A 15,223-nucleotide genomic window follows, 5' to 3' on the forward strand; every position below is an offset into this window, starting at 1 on the left:
GATTTTATTTTTCACTTTAATATTTCTATTTTCATTCAAACAATGTGAAAAAGCAGGATTTTATATACATTTGTTTCATTCAGCAATTGTGTAAAAAGAGTTAACTGCTGTGGTGGTATGTTTTAATAAGGTTATCAATAAGTAAAAGATATTTAATAGTTGTCTATTTTTTTCATTACTGTACCGAAAAAAAAAACGAACTGTGACTTGTGTACCGAGCTACGTACCGAACCGTGATTTTTGTGTACCGTTACACCCCTAGGTTGAAATCAGGTTTCAAATCAAAGCACACATCCACAGCAGTGACAGTAACTGCTGGCAGGAAGGGTAACCAAATAGGCTGAAAGACTGAAAGGTTTGTTAGTGACAGCTGTTTGCCTGGGTTTATATACTTGTGCCATTTACCAAAGATGATGTGTTAGCCTTAAAGAGCTAAGAGAGCTTGTCAAACGTAGCAAACTTGTCAGCGAACATGTCAGCTTGCCACATTGGCATCAGTGTCAAAACAACATTGATGCCATGCTCTCTAATATTACTAGTAACGTAGTTAACACATGGAGAAATTATGTTAATTATGTTCAGAATGGCAGCATTGCATCATTGAGCCAGGATTTTAGGCCAGTTCTCAGTCTTATTGCATGTTTTCAAAAACTACTTTCTAACATATATAATGTGTTAAGAAAGAAATCATTGATTTTGCTTTACCTGGACTTTAATAAAAGTAAATTAATATCAGCTGTGTTTTGCTAACAGTAAGTTGTGTAGTCTTTGCGGGCAGACTCTCATCAACTATCCCTGGTGCAGAGTTTACATTCCTTTAGCTGTGGTGTTCTAATGATCCGTCCATTCATTTTCGTAATTGCTTATCCTCTTGAGGGTCACAGGTGGCTGGAGCCTATCCCAGCTGACATTGGGCTAGAGGCAGGGTACACCCTGGACAGGTCTCCAAACTATCGCAGAGCTGACACATAGAGACAGACACAGAGGCGGACTGGCCATCGGGAGTACCGGGAGTTTTCCGGGTTGGGCCGCTGCGTCAGTGGGCCGGTACGGCCGGACTGAGAAAAAAAAAAAAAAAAACGACTTTCGGCGCAGTTGGGCTGGCCTTTTATATGATAACCAATGTTTACAGTTTCTCTAGTGTCTGGCTAATCAACATTGGCCCACATGGGTGTGTCACACCCCTTTCACCTCGGTCCTGGGGCTGCTGGCCAATCATAGCTGAAGGCCAAGGACCCAGGCCGGGCCGGTCAGATATGACGTTTTTTTTTTTTTTGTTAAAGCTATGATTTGATAATGTTATAGGCTATGTATTGTAGCGACCCTGCAGTAAATGTTCTGTTATAATGTCAATGTTCTGTGAGTTAATGGCATGTTTGGGATTGAATGAGGTGCGGGGTGCGAATGTGACGCGGTTGAGGAGGGCTGTGTGAGTGCGCGTGCTGGTGTGTGTATGAGCAAGCTGGAGGAGAGAGCAGGAGTGCACAGATGGAGTTACAGCTAAGTTGTTGTTTGTTGGTTGTTTTGGCGTGGTTACAGCCAACAGTGTTCAGTAATAAACGGTGGTTTAATTGCCGAATAACTGCGTCATCCTTTCAATACGTCCTGGCGGACACTACAGTATTATAAAAAATAAAATTAAACCACACTTTGTATGACACATAAAGTTACAACAAAGTTAGTTACAATGTTGCAACATTGTGCGCGCACAGCCCTTCACCACCTGGATCCTAAAATAAACACCTGTTTCATTACATAATCATGCTTCCGTGTTGCGCAATTCATTAAGATCCTGTATTTCTGTCATTCAAATAACAATAATTGTGGTTTAATACTCTTAATTATAACAGCCAACTTATTGAAAAATGTCAGGTTTAAATCGGGCTCGGGCCCATAATTACAGTTAATTGGACGGGCTGGGCCGGTCCCGGACATAACGTGCACGGGCTCGGGCCGGGTCGGGCTGGATGTTTTGGGCCCGATCTAAGCTCTAAGCCTACATGTCCGTAGCTTTTTCCTTTCTCGTTTTCATTTGAAAAAAGTTGAACACAGGGCTCCAAAGGCTCCAAGTTAGACAGCAAACAAGTTAACTAGCTACAGTAGCTACAGTATCTTGCTGCTGTTAAAGGACAACTTCGGTATTTTTCAATCTGGGCTCTATTTCCCCATGTGTATGTGTGCGTATGATTCATGGGTACCACTCATTCTAAAATTGGTTCAGTATTGAGCCGCGAAACAAGCTAAAACGGTAATGGGGGCAAATGCGCCCTGTATACAAGTGCTTTTTTTCGCCACTGACCGCTTCAGATCGCCAGTGCTATCTCTGTAGATAGCATATTGTAGCGGTCCTGGGGCAGTGGTGACTGTGAATGAGTGGAGTCGGCTGTCAGTCAGTGTTGGAGCAGAGAGGCAGAGGGTGTCCTCGCTCGGTATTGTAAATGAGTATGTGTGTGTGAAGTGTGTGTTTTTTCGCCACTGACCGGTTCAGATCGGCAGTGTTATCTCTGTAAATAGCATACTAAGCGTTTCCCTTACCTCTGGGCTGTGTGTGACGTCATCTCGCGAGAGCTTTGGTCCACTGTGTCTGTAGCTCTCTCTACTCGTGGGACAGCCATTTTCTTGAGGAAGAGGTGTTTCGGGATTGGATGTCTTCTCTTCTTCGGCTGGCAGTAGACATCTTGGGAGAAGTGAGCACTGCAGACCCGATGGTCTGCAAGGCGCAGTGTCTGGAGAGGAGTGTTAGCATCTATTTGTAGCACAACTAGCCACAACTTCAACATCTCGCCGTCCGACAAAGGCAGCCTATGAAAGCTGTAACTTACGGGGTGTTGCGCGACATCCTGTTCTTGCGTTCGGGAAAAAGGCCCGTTTATTTAAACACTCCAAAAACTCCGGTAACACTCCAGGGGGGACTCCGTCCTCTGACTCTTCTAGCGTAACACACACTTCACACACACATACTCATTTACATTACCAAGCGAGGACGCCATCCGCCTCTCTGCTCCAAGACTGACTGACAGCTGACTCCACTCATTCACAGTCACCACTGCCCCAGGGCCGCTACAATATGCTATCTACAGAGATAACACTGGCGATCTGAACCGGTCAGTGGCGAAAAAAAGCACTTTTATACGGGACGCATTTGCCCCCATTACCGATTTAGCTTGTTTCGCAGCTCAATACTGAACCAATTTTATAACGAGTGGTATAATCATACGCACACATACACATGGGGAAATAGAGCCCAGGTCGAAAAATACCCAAGTTGTCCTTTAAGCCAGACCATTGGTGGACAGTTCACAGCACAGCTAGACTAGACATGCCAGGCATGCTGCTCACGTGGATGGACCCACACTACCAGTAGACTACCTTCCTGCTCACATCTTCAAAGTTCAACAGATTGTCATACCAAACTGTGAGAAAACAAGCACAAATTTGCAATAGCTGCGACCAAATTTGCTACTATCATGCCATTAATGGAAGAATCATGATTGTTCTTCCTGGCATAATTACTTGTGGTCTCTAATTGCAGCGTGTCAATTTTGAGCATTTTTGGTCAAGGACTTTTTGAGTTATTCACAAAAAAATATGAATCGGTTAGTATAGCGCCACCTATGGACGAATTGTGGGCATTCTTTCTGGTATAGTTACTCATGGTCTCTGGTTGCAGTATGCAAATTATGAGCATTTTTGGTCAAGGACTTTTTGAGCTATTCACGAAAAGCTTTGTGGACCGGTCGACCAACCAACCGACAGAGGGACCTGTAGAGCTGCAGGTTGCTGCTAAAAAGAAAAAGAAAAAAAAAAAAAAGTATTTTCTGTATTTGAAAATACAAAATACATGCATTTTATTTTGATACATTTTCTGGCACCAATATTTTGTATTTTATTTTGATACATTTATTTGAGGGGTATTTTGTATTTTGTATCAAAATACATTTTGATGTATTTTTGCCCATCTCTGACTACAGTCACCTTTCATATTATCTTGCATAAATGCTCAGTGGATGTGTTTCTGGACGTATTTCTGCCAGCAATAAACTCAGCAGGGAGAAATTATGCTTGGTATGATGTGGATGTTTCTTGGATACTCTGAACTTTTACTGGCTCCCCATCCAAAACTCTATTTCTGAAATAACTTTTTTAATGGTCAAACAGTACAAAATACTGCATTTGAGAGAATTCATTGTCACAATGTTAAAAAACAGTGTTTCCCCCTATATGCAACTAGCTGCTGAAATATGACCGCTGCTGCTGAATTTATTTATTTTTTTCCTGTCTTAGCTCTTTAGAAACTACCGTTACAATATTTGGCGCCACAGACGCTTCATATCCAGGTAAATTCACACACTTGTGAGTAAAACATATAAAAAGGAGAGGAGAGGGCTCCGTCTTATCTCTTCATAAACTAAAGTTATATTATTTTGCATGACTGACGCTTCATATAATAACATAACAATATACTATTTATCGTGTTATGTCATCGTGTCATTTCTTAGACTACATTTGGCACACTGTGTTTTTAACTCAGTGAAAGTGGAAAATAATATTAATATAAAGTATTTTAATGGAAGTTTTTTGGCACAGACAGTTTACTGTTGCACACATTGAAACATTTTATACACTATTTCGAATATTTGCCTATGGTAATAATTGGTTTGTGAACAATCTATAAACATTATTGGATGCTGTTATGCCCCAGGCTAGGGGAACAGAGGTACAACATAAATGAACAAATTGAAACTTACTTCTCAACTAGTCTGTCTAGCCCTGGGAGGAAACAAACAAAATTACAAAACTAAACCTGACTCCCTAAACTAACAAAAACAGGAGAAAAAGGGGATCAAAATAAATGGCAGTTTACCCCTACTGCTTCTTGACAATCTATACAAAAATACTATTACATAATGAAAGGAGTGCCGAAGCACAGTGAGGGGAACACGCTACTAACACAAAGACTGAATTTGCTAACAAGCAAAGCTAATGATCAGTACAAACTATGAACTAACAAATCTCACAAAGGTCAAAATACACAGATCAAGCAAAATTCACAGAAAAGGCAATCGAGGAGGAGTGCCACACTGATCAGTGACAGCCCTCTACGCGGACTGAGGAGCACTGCTATTTGAAGTGGACCGGCTTGTTGTCAGCTCATCAGGCTCGTCGACAGTTCATCTGCAGCAGCTGCGGAGTACCAATGGCTGTCGGTGGGAGGTGGAACCTGTCAATGAGCAAAGATTGTACAACAAACAGGAGCGCTCACTCGAACTAAAAAATAACGGACGAGGAAAACCCACAGCAAAAATACTAAGCATATAATATACGACACTAATAACACACACTAACGGCTGGGGGCCGTAACACCCATAGACATAATAAAGAGTTGACGCCGCATTGGCTGCTGGGGCGCAAGAAATGCGGCCGCCATCTTGAACCGGTCATCCTACCAAAGCAGCAGAATATACAAGATGCCTGAGCACTGTGCAGCGTATTCCTGTTCAAATTGACAGACTATTGAAAACAGGGCTCAGGGGATTACTTTTCACAAGTAAGATTGAACATTATTATTGGTTGTATTTTGTGAATAGAATATTATTGTACTGTCTTAATGTCCACCAGCGAAATCGTAGCCAGCTAACATTAGCTAGGCTATGTTTAGTGCCAGTGTTAACCCGGCTATGAAGGCTAACTGAGACTTTATAAATCATATATTCCATAACACTGACTTAGATTACAACTGACACAAGAATGCTATTGTAGAAATAAAACAAATATTACTGGTATAACATTGACCAGCAAATTTTACACAGGTGGCACAGACTGTATTATTCACATGTAATATTTTCACCCTAACAAAAGTAAGATACCTCTCATGTCTCATACCCACCCCACTTACTTAAAAATACAGACAACAGAACATCTGACAGTAGAATAGTTTGCAAACAAGCTTACTCACAATTTCAGCAGCTTTGGTTCATTATCAACAGATATGCATCAAAATAGGAGTTTTGTTGAAGAAAGGTTCTAAGAAATTTGAAAGAAAATAGGAAGAAGAAGTAAATAGGAAAATAGGAATAATAGGAAATAGGAAGAAGAAGGAAGAAAATAAGCTTGACCTCCTTTGTAAAATGTTTTTGTGTAGACTCTCCCAAATCTTCTGTTTTCATTTTAAAGGTTTCCCAAAGACAAAGATGTGAGGAAGAAGTGGGAAGTGGCTTTGAGGAGGGAAGGATTCACTGCAAGTGATTCATCCGTGCTTTGCAGTGAGCATTTTAAGCAGGACGATTTTGATAGGACAGGTCACATTGTCCGACTCAGAGATGGTGTTATTCCATCCATCTTCAGTTTCCCGGTTAACCTCCAAAGAGTAGGTGTATCATCATAAGGCTATTAGCATTCATAAATGTAAATATTCTATTATCAATCACAGGGCAGGGTGAGATACTTATTCCTGTATACTATATATATATATATATATATATATGTATATATATATATATATTCTTTTTAAGTATTCTGCTTCTTCATTTTAGCTCATTTTAGCCGGAAAAGGGCAGGACTACATCTACTTCCAGAAGAGCTGAAGAGAGCCTCTCCATGGCCTCTCAGGATGGCCCAGAAACTGCAACCTCAAACCCACAACCTCAGCCTAATGATGTGAGTATTTCTACTTTAAACATCATATCATAATGGTCCTGGACATATTAAAATATCACTTGTTTGCTGCCACTCATTAAACTCACTCATAAATAAACCCATATACACACAATTGAAGACATGTTGAACATGCATTCATGGCGCGCGCACACACACACACACACACACACACACACGCACACACACACACGGTGCTGGCAGTGGCTTTGACAGGTGATGACTATAAGAAAGAATGTGGGCCATTCACTAGTGGTGTCAAAGTGATGTGTGTGAAGTGAAACGTCACTCAAACCATGTTCATCCCTCTTTCTACTAGGATCATGGCTATGCCTTGCCTACTTCTCCTACCTCCCTTAAGACCAGACTCAATGAAGCCCTAGCAAGAGTGGAAAGTCTGGAGCAAGAGAAGAAGAATGCCATGGCCAGAGAAAAGAGGGCAAAGACCACAGTGAAGAGTCTTTTGGGGGATTTGAGGGAAAAGAACCTCATTAATGAAAAGCTCTCTCTCTCTATCTATATGAATTATATTGATACTCTCTCAGAGGGATCTTTTGAAGCAGCAGTGGGAGTCCATCAGCCCAAGCTTGTGTGTTTAGGAGACCCCAGTACAACAGCTCAGTACATCGTCGTGGCAAAGAATGACAAAGTCGCCATTCCACTTCAAGATGAGGGTTTGACATGTGCCATAGACAAGTTGTTTAAAATTTTATGGGTTTGCAATGTGGCATATCCTGTCCAACTCGAATTAGTCTATTGTTTCTTTGAGCATGTTTATGACATGCCCATCTCAGGTGGGAAGAGATCAAATGTTGTGGTGCTTATTACCAAGCTTCAGGCAGTGGCGTAAGTTGTGCTAGTGTCACCATTTGTTCAAGATTCTTTATCCAGACAGGCCGCTCAACCCAGAACATCATTTTATGACTCACTATTGGTGCATGATGATAAAGTTTGGCCCACTTTTGAAGTTATGGTGTATGTGATTTGAGAGTAAGCAGGGTCCCTAATTGGAAATTTAGTGATCCACTGACAAAAAAAATGACTATTCCAAATGCCTTTCCAGTCATGGTTGGATCTTTGGAAAAAGTGATCTGGTCATTGAAAATTTGAAAGCATTTGGCTGTGATATCGGCACTTGCAGCACAATCCATGTGGCTCACTCTGTCTGTTTGCTTGGTCAGACATATAAAACTGGTTGCGTACTTGCTTTAAACTGTGACTTAAGAGGGGAGCGTCTCTTTGGAGAGATTGTACACATGGTTCCCAATTGTGAAAAGGAAGAGGTGCTAATTTTTATTAAAATTTTAATTGTAAATTAAAGCTGCAAGCAGCTGTGATCGGGCCCTCGCTCCCCCATGCAACTGTGGGGGCCTGAGGCAGGTGGGGGCTGTGGCGCGAAGCGAGAAGGGAGAAAAAACCTGGCAGGAGTGAAAAAACGCAATGTTTCGTTCATCCACCACGTGGTGCTACGAGCGTAACCAGACGTGGCCAGGTGCGTTCAGGGTTGGACCCTCATCACACGTGAAATTTCGACAATGCATGAAGGATTTTATAACAAGTTGATGTTACGTGGCGAAGGATGAAAAGTCGTCACCGCCGCCACGGCAGCCTGCAACATGACAGGACACGTGTGTCACTGTGGAGATTAATCAACTTGATCGTCATGTGGCCACAAAATGTAGTTGATCAGGTCAGGAGCTTGAGGTTGGTGTGTGTCAGTGTAAAAGAAGGCATTTCCTGTTTCTACAAGGGGCGCCATGAGCGAGATTGCCTACGAGCATATGGAGGCATTGAGGTTGGGGCTCTTATCATGTACAGAAATTTTGAAGCAGTTTGGATGAATTATATGGAAGAGAGAGCTGCTTGAATATGCATGGCGATGGATCAAAAATGTCAGCACCATAGCAGCCACGCCCTTTGACCTACAAACATGCAGAGCACAACTTTAAAATATAACATGTGGAAATCACAGCAAAATGACAAGTCAAAATCAAAATGGCCGACTCCCTGTTTGGAGTAGACCACTGGTGCCAGAGACTTTTATGTGCGTCTGGACAACATACGCATGTGTACCAATTTTCATGTTCCAACTCCAAAAAAAAAACCCTATGGGGAGGGTTTTTTGAAAATTTCAAAGGGGCGCTATAGAGGCATTTTGTCCCCCCCCATGGGCAACACCCCTATCAGATGCAAGAGCTTGCCATTCTTGACCTGTGTACCAATTTTCATGAGGATATGAGGTCGCTGAAGCCATCAAAATACTAAACGTATTTAGTGGTGAGGGATCGATGGTCACCACGCCACCACATGGACACCATTAGATATAGCTTCACAGTGTTCATAAGGTATCTTCACCAACTTGTTCTGCATGCATTAGAGGTGGAATGAAGTTGATGCGGTCAAGTTTGTTGCATTAGTACATGTTAAAGTAAAAACTGGTCACTTACTGTTACCACCAGGAGGCGCTATGAGTAAGGTGGGATATTAACATATCGGGGCGTTCGTGGCAGAGCCATCATCATGTTCAGCAAGTTTGAAGCTGCTGAGATCAAGTATGTGGGCGGGAGAGCCGTTCGAAATTCAATGACAAGAAAACGAAAAGTCGCCAAAATTTGTCACGCCCTAGCGGCCACGCCCCTTGACATAGAGAAAAGCTTTTAATAACTTTTGATCAGCATGTTCTCAGGATGATCTGTACCAATGTTGAAGTCGATCAGACGAAATCCCTAGGAGGAGTTCATTCAAATTTAAGTTGTGGAAATTGCGGTAACAAAAAAATTCAAAACAAAATGGCCGACTTCCTGTTGGGATTTTACCATGATGTCAACAGACTTTTTTGTGCGTCTTGGTATGATACAAATGACCAAATTTCATTTGCCTACGACAAACTAACCCCAACGGGGAGGGGTTTTTGAAAATTTATAGGGGGCGCTATTTCGGCATTTCGCGTCGACCATGTGCAACCGCCCATAAATATTGAATTTCGGATACGGCCAGACGAATGTGGAAAGTTAGAAGCATTTTGAAATTTGGGAAAGGGGCAAAATTGGGGCACGAAATCGGGTAAAGAATAATAATAATAATAATAATAATAATAAACAGCGCGATTTCAATGGGGTCCTCGGACGACTTCATCATCGCTCGGGCCCTAAATATTTTGATGATCATCTGTTTTCATATGTGGTGGAGCGGACTGATGAGTATGAAATGAATGTAAAAGATGTAGCAGACATCAGACCACTGGACTTGCTGTCATCTTTCAGTGGAAATGAACTACATGTAAATCCAAGATACAAATTGATTGTTTAAATTTGCATTACTGTAAAGTGCTTTACCTTTGACATACCTGAGCCAGTCACTTACTCATAACAATTAGTAGAGGCTAATGAATGGTGCTGCCTGTCTTGTGATCATGCAGTTAATGACGGTGTGACCTGCTGTCCCCCGCAGCAATCATTAGCAGGTTAGCGCATTGTTCTGGAATGTTTGCCCTGAAATGTTTTGTTCAACCCAGATCTTTGGTTTGTTTGGTTATCTTGGGAGGGAAAATTCACGTGACCTTGCCTTTTGACTACAGTTTGCGTAATTTTTTTGTGAATATTGTATAATTGCATCTGCCTGTTTTTATATGCATGTATTGTGATCTCATTCACTGGCATTGAGAATGAAATGGAGTGTTGTAATTATTTCAAAAATCTGCAATGATTGAAGTATTTTAATAAATGTCACCTGAATTTAATGCAATTGTTTATTTTGTGAGCATTTTAGTGGATTGTAAGCATACAAATTCCATTTTAGGATGATTTTAGCAAAAAAAAGTAAAGTAACAGAGAAGTAAAGTAACATCTCTGTGTTGTTTTTAACACAACTTTGTATTGAAATGTTTATGCGTTAAATGTGCTAACACACTGATTGTGTTGAAAGCAACACAAGATGTGTTGTCCTTAAATAGACACACTGGTCTGCTAAAAATTAACACATGATGTGTTAAAAATTAACACATGATGTGTTACATCTGTTTTGAGAATGTATATATGAATTATATTGATACTATCTCTATATATATGAATTATATTGATACTCTCTCTCTCTCTCTCTCTCTCTACATATATATATATATATATATATATATATATATATCAAAAATAGAAAAATGCCCATGCACAGCTGAAGTCAAGATGCTGGTGCTGTGGCAAAAGTACAAACGTGTAAAGAAAAAAACACATATATTGTGGCTACGTACCGCACACAAGACAGGACTAAGAAAGAGGATCGAGAATTTAATAGAGCAACACGTTTCGCTTACAGCTTCATCAGGCTCATACTGAGCACAGGAAGACAGTGGTTTAAATAGGAAACAGCACTCTCAGAATTTACATATATAATTGAACAACAAAAATACATACCATATATACACTGTTTCAATGGCAAAAATACCATTAAATTCTCGGTCCTCTTTCTTAGTCCTGTCTTGTGTGCGGTACGTAGCCACAATATATGTGTTTTTTTCTTTAAACATATACATATATATATATATATATATATATATGAATTATATTGATACTCTATATATCTATCTATCTCTTTATATGATTTTATTTTTTCATTTTCTCTGATATATAACTTCTATCTATTGTGTTATATGTTATATATAGATATATAATGTATTCATATATTGTTTATATATATGTATATATAGCCTAATCATATATTGTTTCTTCATTTTTCAACTTATTAAAATAGCTGAGTAGTACTTTACTGCCACTATCTGCTTCTGCTTCTCTATCATTAGTGTATTGTTATTATTAGTGTATATCTATCTATCTATCTATCTATCTATCTATATATATATATATATAGTGTGTGTTTTGCAAAACACCTATCATACATCACATATATCATATATCAGAATATTCTATTACTGTTAAGCCCACTATGAATATTAAAATACGCTGAACCATGTGTCCTGTATCATAGCTACATGTATGACGTTTGCAGCAAAAAAAAAGCCACGTGAAAATCAGTTTAGTATTCAGCGAGTTATGATTGATTAAATGCACTGACACTTCATTGCGCCTGCCAAACAGATTACACTGAGTGGTCAGCGCCAATAGGCAGTAGCGGCCGATGCGGCGTCTACTCTTTATTATGTCTATGGTAACACCCCCCTTCCTAAAGGGAACATCTACTCACAAAGATGTGCTCATGACTGTGACACACAAGAAAGAGCATCGGCCATAACATTATCGGTACCTTTTTTGTGGCGGACTTCTAGGTTGAAATCCTGCACCAACAGAGACCTCATCAAACGCTGGTTTGCGTTCCGCATCTGGTTCAGGAAGACAAGTGGGTTGTGGTCTGTAAAAACTGCAACAGCCAAAGGACTGGAACCGATATGCACTTCTAAATACTGTAACAGCAGCAGCAGGGAGAGAGCCTCCTTCTCTGTGGTGCTGTAGTTAAGTTGGGGAACACTGAACTTTTTGGAGAAATAACAAATGGGATGATCAGTACCTTTCTCCATAACAGATGCTATTATAGAATTGCAACTGATGATTTAATACCTTATTACATGGTAAATACAAACATTATTTATTTATTTATTGTTTATTTGATGTGGACATCACAATTACATTGGACAGACCAGATGCATTGTTTGAGTGTTTTAGCACACGTGCTAATTCGCAACACCATGGATGGCCATTAAAAAGTTTAACTATTTAAGAGGGTATTATAATCATCAGTTGCAACTTTATAATAGCCATTCAAATAATTCATTATTAATCAACTATCAACTATTAATGAAGAACGGTAGCATACTCGCATACAAGATCCACCTACTACTGTCAAGTGTGATGTATGAGATGAGTTGATGTGAGTATAGCCAGGGGTTAGCCTCATATCCTCCTCCTCCCTACTGTATGCTATAATATGATGAACATTTGTTCCAGTGTTTAGGGAACATAAATTAGGCGTCACATGGAGGCACCAATTATGTAGGGAACATAAATTTCTTGGCGTCACACGGAGGCACCAATTATGTAGGGAACAACAATATTAGGCCTCACCAAGGGGACCCATTAATGTTGTAAATTGGCTATCAGAAATAATTATTATTATTAATAATAATTGATAATTATGTTAAATAACGTGACTTAATTAACATTAAATCACCTTGTGGGGTACCATTCCCATAAGGGGAAAAATGATAGCCAGTTAAAGATATCAGTCTCATAAAATACGGTAAACTATTAAAAACCTGTTGAACCCTAAAGTCCCCCAATTGGGAGCTGCTAATAAAGGCCTGGTGTGTATCAATACACTGATCAGAAGAATATAGTGATGTTGCCCATCAAATTTAACAGCAGAACCTCAGCTACAAGGCTGTAAAAAAACTTTTTACATGCCCCAAACTCAGTTTTAACATCAACTAAATAAACAACAACAACTAACTCCAACAACTCCAAACAGCACCGATATCCCGACCCACTCGGTATATGTCGGGCTGTAACTCGACCACACGTTATTTAAAACACACAAATCACTCTCCCTTTAACCATCACAGAGCTACAGCCCAAAGAACAACAACAACAGAAATCTCTTTGCCAAAATATATTTGTAATATGGCTCTTACTTTATTAATTTCGCCGTAAAATGTGCATTCTGCTGTTGTTTCACGCTCCGTTTGTGTACTACCGGAAGTTGTCCGTCATTCAAATGAATCCGGGCGGAAAAAAGGTTCCACAATGCGTTCTGCTGACTCTGATTGGCTTACAGTGCTGTCAATCTCGTTTTGGTGGGTATAGCGTCATTCTATTGGCTCTAACGCATCAAATGAGGTGTCAATCACTCACATCGGCCAAGCCGTCGCGGAGATACGGGCCTCCAAAGCTCAGAATAGAAACTCAGGTTCAAATGTAGTAGGTACATATTGGTCAGTTTGGAGTGGGAAATAGTAAAAAAAATGAAACAGACAGTTCTATGTGTATACCCTAAACATCAGTAGGGATTTAGAGAAACAAAAAATGAAAGAAATAGGATTGTATATGACAAAAATCACATGCAAACATGGTACAATTTTGGAGAGCTCGCCTGAATTTTCTGTACTAAAACCTCTCTTATATTGTTCTGCTTCACTTTATCAGAATCTACCTTAGCAGAGTTAATGTTCACATATTGTACTATGATGTGATAGAGGTTTAGAGGTGCTGCTGCATCATTCCAAAGGGATACTCATCCTGTTTTTTTTTTTTTTTTTAGGCAAACCTCAAAATATTTCATTTGTGCTGTGTGCCATCTTCATTTACTCTTCACATATAACACATATACTGATATTTACACATCTTAACAAATCTCACAAGTGTTCCCTTTACCATGACACCAAAAGTATTCAAATAGACCTTGTGGTTGCAGAGATATATTCATTTCATTATGGATATGCAATTTTCGAGCAGAGGCCTTCAAAATAGGCTTTGGAATTTTTTATTAATAATTAAATAATAACCATAACCAAAATTAACATGAAAGCCTGAAGAGCTTGACTATTCATTCACCCTTGTGCAACATTAAACAGACAGCAGGTATGTTTCCAAAGAATTATATTTATTCATAAAGTAGCAAAGCAAAACCAAACACACAAATTCTAACTAACAAACTATACAACCTTGGTGTATATATATGTGTGTGTGTGTGTGTGTGTGTGTGTGTGTGTGTGAGAGAGAGAGAGAGAGAGAGAGAGAGAGAGAGAGAGAGAGAGAGAGAGAGAGAGAGAGAGACTGATCGTTAGTGGTGAATTGAATGGAATGAGCTGACGTGCTGACGTATTGCGGTAAGCGAGTTGTGTCATTTCCGGTGTTTCTGTGACAGCGTCTCTGTACTGCTCTGGTGAATTCTACTAGCCTGCTTTCTGCTTTCTCACTTCAGTTGCTTTAACGTTTACTCCAAGTCTTAACCCACACTAGTTCTGTTTAAGCACTTTTAGCTCTCCTCCTTTCTACGACTTTCCCGCTAATCTCTTAGCTGTTGTTTGCACGTTACTAGCCTTGGTAGCTACATTTGCTTTACAGCTAGCGATGGCTTCTCCCTCTGCTCTTTCTTTCTCGGTGTGCCAAATGTTCAGTTATGCCTCTGCCTCCTTTAGCGACAGTGGTAATTGTAACAAGTGTAGCTTATTTGCTGCGTTGGACGCGAGGCTTAGTGAATTAGAAGCGCGGCTCCGCACCATGGTAAACCATTCAGTAGCTACGGTAGTTAGCCAGCCCCCTGTAGCCGGTGCGGAGCCACATAGCATAGCCTTAACCTCTGCTAGCTGTCCTCCAGTAACTCCCGTTCAGCCGAAGCCCACGGCTCACCACCAGCCTGTTCACGTTTCCAACCGCTTTTCCCCACTCAGCGACACACCCGCTGAGGATAAAACTCCGGTTATTGGCAGCTCTTGAAGTGACAAAAATCGGTGCCTGGAATTGGGCCTGACGGCTCCCGATCCTGTCCTCCGTGTTTCTTCTAAAATGTCTTCTGTTGTCAATTCAGTATCTCAGGTTCGGCTGGCAGGTACTTAAAAAAGCACTGG

Source organism: Epinephelus moara, chromosome 12 (genome assembly GCF_006386435.1).
Source record: "Epinephelus moara isolate mb chromosome 12, YSFRI_EMoa_1.0, whole genome shotgun sequence".
Taxonomy (NCBI): Eukaryota; Metazoa; Chordata; class Actinopteri; order Perciformes; family Serranidae; genus Epinephelus; species Epinephelus moara.